Source organism: Pteropus vampyrus, unplaced genomic scaffold (genome assembly GCF_000151845.1).
Source record: "Pteropus vampyrus isolate Shadow unplaced genomic scaffold, Pvam_2.0 Scaffold514, whole genome shotgun sequence".
In the NCBI taxonomy this organism is placed as follows: Eukaryota; Metazoa; Chordata; class Mammalia; order Chiroptera; family Pteropodidae; genus Pteropus; species Pteropus vampyrus.
In genome coordinates this window covers 100302-104995 of record NW_011889295.1, presented here as the reverse complement: position 1 = coordinate 104995, position 4694 = coordinate 100302, and positions in this window count along the sequence as shown.

The window sequence follows — 4694 nt, the reverse complement described above, 5'->3', positions numbered from 1 at the left end:
GGACGTTACGGGGCCGGTCCCGGGCGTGGCTGCGGCCCCGAGGGGCGGCTGGAGGGCGCCCTGGCCGGGGGCGGACGTGCCGGCGGGACCCAGTTACGGCGCTCTGGGTCGTGGCGGGGACACTTCGGGGAAGCGCTCGCACCCCTTCCCAGTCCCCAAACCCCAGACGCCCTGGTCGGCGGCCTTACAGCCCGGCCTGGAGTCGGAACCACCGGTGTCGGACCCCGCTGCAGCCTGGCCGGTGACCTCTCCAGGCTTCACGCCCACCGCAAGGAGTTCAGTGTCTTGGGCCCCTTTGCGGATAGGGAAACTGAGGCTCGGATATGCTTTAGTGGCATCAGAGCTAACGGGGAGTGTACTAAGACTTGATCTTGGAAGATGGTCTGAAAGGGGCTTTGTAAATGCGCTGGAGCCTCTGCCTAAGGCCAGTGGGGCGCTGGGTCTTGAATGAGGGGAGGAGGATCCCTGAGACCTTGCAGTCGTCAGGTGGGGGGCGTCTGAAGTGAAAGCCAGCTTCGGAGAGGAGCGGATTGGTTGTGACGAGCATAGGGGGTAGGGGTGCAGTGGAGGGGGCGAAAAATGCCAATGGCCGATGGCCAGGGGCCTCGTAGTCTTGCTTGGTGCCTGGCGTTTACTCGTTAGCCATCAGGTACCGTCGGAAGGGTTTACTGCAGAAAGTGAAAGCTAATTTGTGTTCTTAAAAAAAAAAAGAAAAAAAAACCACTGGCAACCTTGCGGTTGGAAATGAAACCAGAAGCAGAGCAACTTTCATTTTTATGGTGTCACTTTAATCCTCGCCACAAGCCAGAAGGCGCGGTGAGCTCCCTGAAGCTCACAGGTGACTCTCCATCCCTTTCTCAGAAGCTGTAATTTAGCTCTCATGACAGAATCAGGTAAAATAAACTGCTTTTACTTAGCAAGAGTTTTGCCATATTTAATGTTTCTTTTTTTATTGTTCTGTAATGAAATACATTATGCTTATTTTTTTAACTACATTTAAGGTCGTAAGCAGTTATCGTTCTGTCCATGTCAGCCTCGGGGCCTTTGCACTGGCTCTTTGCTCCACCTGGAACCCTGCCCCTCTGCTTGGACCTTCTCACTCTCTCACTTCCCCGGAGTCTGAAGTCATCTCATTAGGTGTCAATTGACCACTCTGTGGTTCCTATTATAACAGGAACCAGCCACTTCCCTTTAATCCTTTCACACACATCCCCCCCCACCCCCCGCCACCTTACTCTGCTCCGTTGTTCTCCTTACAATATGTCCTTGTTTATTTCTTGATGGTCCACTCCGCTGGAATATTAGATTTATTAGAGCAGAGACTTTGTTTTGTTCACTTCTGGGTCCCTGACACATCATAAAATGTTTGTTGAGTGATCGAATGAAGCTTTGGGTGATGTGAAGTGAGAAAGTATTATGAAAAGCATCAGAAGGGAATGGGAGTCCTGAGAGGGGAGTGAGGGACAAAAGGGATTGTATTAAGGGTATCTTTGGGGGAGGGCATCATGCTTAGTGTTGGAGACTTAACATGGCCACCGACACTCCTGCCAGCAAGAAACAGAATCTAGTTATATTCACTTCTCAAATTTGGACAGGTCTCGTGACTCGCTTTGACCCTTAAATATGTCACGGTGATGTCGTACAAGTTCTGAGCCAAGGCCTCAAGAGACCTGTGGTTTTAACCCGCTTAAACAAGCCCAAGCTAGCCTAGTGAGGAGGCCACATGGAAGAGAACCGAGACGCCCCTGCCAACCACCAGACGCATGAGTGAGGCTGCCCTAGACCACTCAGCTGCGGTCAAGCGTTCAGCCCGCTGAGCCACATGAGATCCAGAGGGACCCGCAGAACTGTCAGCTTCACTCAGCCCAAACTGCCTCTACACCTCGTAGCAATCCTGCAGCATAAACACAGCATTCCCATTTCATGGACGTGAAAGCTGCGGCTCAGAAAGAAAAAAGCAACGAGACAGCAGGGCTGGAGTTCAGAGCCACAATCCCCCCACCGCACGCCTGTGCTCGTGCTCCTCCCCCTCCCCGGGGCAGCCTCCGCTGCGCTCAAGCCCCATACAAAACAACAAAGCACAGAACACCATTTGGCTCTCCCCTTCCTGCACTGCGCCAGATGGGCCGAGCGCTGACCTTGTGTGGGACGCTTTCAGGAAGGGCTTCCTGTGTGTTGGCAAAGCAGCTGCACAACCCTGGGAGCAGGCCCCCCTTGAAAAGCCCCCACCTCCCTGGGCTGGTGAGGACTTGCCCTGGGAGGGACTTGCTCAGGGTGGGGAAGCAGAAACACGTGTAAAGCCAGGGGGTGGATCACAGTAATGAGGGCAGGGAAGCTGATGTCACCAAGGAGACACTGAGGCAGGGTGACTGCACTGACCAGCACACAGACCCGCCTGGAGAAGCTGCAGTAGCAGAAAGTGGGGCACCGGAGACACTTCCAGATCCAGTCAGATGTGCCCCCTGCGAGCTCTGGGCCTGTCACACACACGGGATGGGATGCTGGCCCTCAAGGGTTAAGAATCAGAGACCGGTCTGGGAAGAGAGGCAGGAGCAGTGGAACGAGAAAGGAGTCCATCAGACCTGGGTTCAAATCCCAGTTTCCCCACGTGACAACCCGGTGGCCCTGAGCAGGCCACTCGACCTCTGAGCCTCAACTTCTTCATCTGTAAAATGGGCAGAGGGAGAGCGGCAGGCTGCAAGAGCAGAAGAGAAGGGTACAGGATGCTCCTGGGGAAGTTGCCCAAAGAGGGCAGGACAGAGGAGGGCCATTAGGAGGGACTAGGAGATAGAGTCCCGCCTCCACATTCTGGCCAGCAGGCAGATAGAGGGATGAGCCGCAAGCACTAAGTGCACCTTGCCCAGGGGGCAACCTTCTGGGCTCACAGGGTATCTGGACTGTTTGCGCAGCTTTTGTTTTACATCTGAAATTTCACTTGCCAATGTTGTGGGGGTCACGTCAGCAAAGGCTGCTCACGTTCGCCGTTTCCAGCTTCTAAAGCTACGGCGAAATGCCGTTTCGAACACTTCCCATCTCTTTCATCTTCTCAGCTTTCTTTTTTCTTTTCTGACCTCCATTTTCATATCTCTGTTTCCATCACGACCTTATAATAATTCCCGGAGATGTAGAGCGGTGCTTCCCAAACCGCCCAGCGTGAGGGACCAGCTCTTTTTTTCCCCCAAATCCATCGCAGACTGATCCTTTTGTAAAATGCAATAAAAATGAATCATTAGAAATAAATGAATTTTTTAAAAAGCAAAGACATATAAAACACAAGCTCTTGTTTTTATTATTAGATTCAAAGGATATAAAACAACTCTGTCAAATAACTTTGAAAGTCTCTACAACTCTTAATTCCTGTATTTACCTCCCGGCAAACTTGTCACAGTGAACACACCGGCTTTGTTTCTGTCAGCAGCATCGGTGTGTAAGGTTAAAAAACAAAATGTGAAAAAAATAAATAAATAAATATAAAACGTGGTTGCGTGCAAAGGTACACATTTGAATATTAAATATTGAATATGCTTTCATTAAAAAAGTGCACATTAAAGGCAACATAAACAATAAAAAATTAATATTTCCATATATGTTTCTAATCGTTTCGTTTCTGTTGTTTCTGTTCCAAACGTTCTATCAAATGAAAAGTTAAATACAAACTATAGTTAATGAATATCAAGATTTCGTCTTGAGATTAAATAAGGCTACATTTTTTTAAACTTTAATGTTTGGAAGTTGTAATTAAATCTTATTTAAATTCTTATAAAAATGATTTGCATTCTAGTATTCAGTATTCTTCTAGTTGCCAAGATGAACAGTTAGAGTAATGGGAATTGTCCAATATCACAAAATATTCAACTGCCATGTGCAACCGTTGTGAATACCATGCTACCTGAGATAGTGTGATGGTTGCACAGCTCTGTGAACATACTAAAAACTATTGCATTCTACTTCTTTACAAAAAGTAAAATAAAAGTAAAAGGGACCTGACCTACTCGTGGAACTTCAGACTCAGGCTGACCGATTTCAAGCGCCCAGCATGGCGTCACCGAAAGCAGAGTGGGCAAGCGAAGCACGGCAGCTCGTCATCGTGTTGGATTTCCGCCACAGTAGACGAGAGAATAGATAATAGTTATTTGTAGTAAAATAATTAGGAAGTGGTAAGTTTTGGATGTTTATTCCCCTTGTTTTTAATATAATTTATTTAATTGTAAGTCAACGTGATTCGATTTTTAATAATGGCTGTGTTTAACCATCGGTTCGCAATATCCTAAACATTTAAGTCAGCATAGTTGTCTGCGACACACCACAGCGCGCAGGGCACCAGGAACCTGCTGAACATCTACCAAGAGGCTGCTGTCTGTCTGCATTTGATGAGGTGACAGACATAGCCAGGATCTGGAAGCACGTAAGACAGGGATATTTAAAACAAAGCATTTTAGTCCAACAAACTGTAATTCGTTCTAAGCACCTATTCGTTCCGTACCTACTTTTTTGCTCCCTTAATGATCACGGCTCTAATTTTGAGCAACTATTAGACACCAGGGATGTGAATTTATATTCCGTCATCACTTCCAAGTTAGGTGTTGTTATTATCCCATCTTACAGATGAGGAAAACCGAGGCACAGAGAGGTTAAAAGACAGCCCAAGGTCAAACCTTTTGCCCCCTGCCACAGGGCCTCTTGAATGGTTTGGT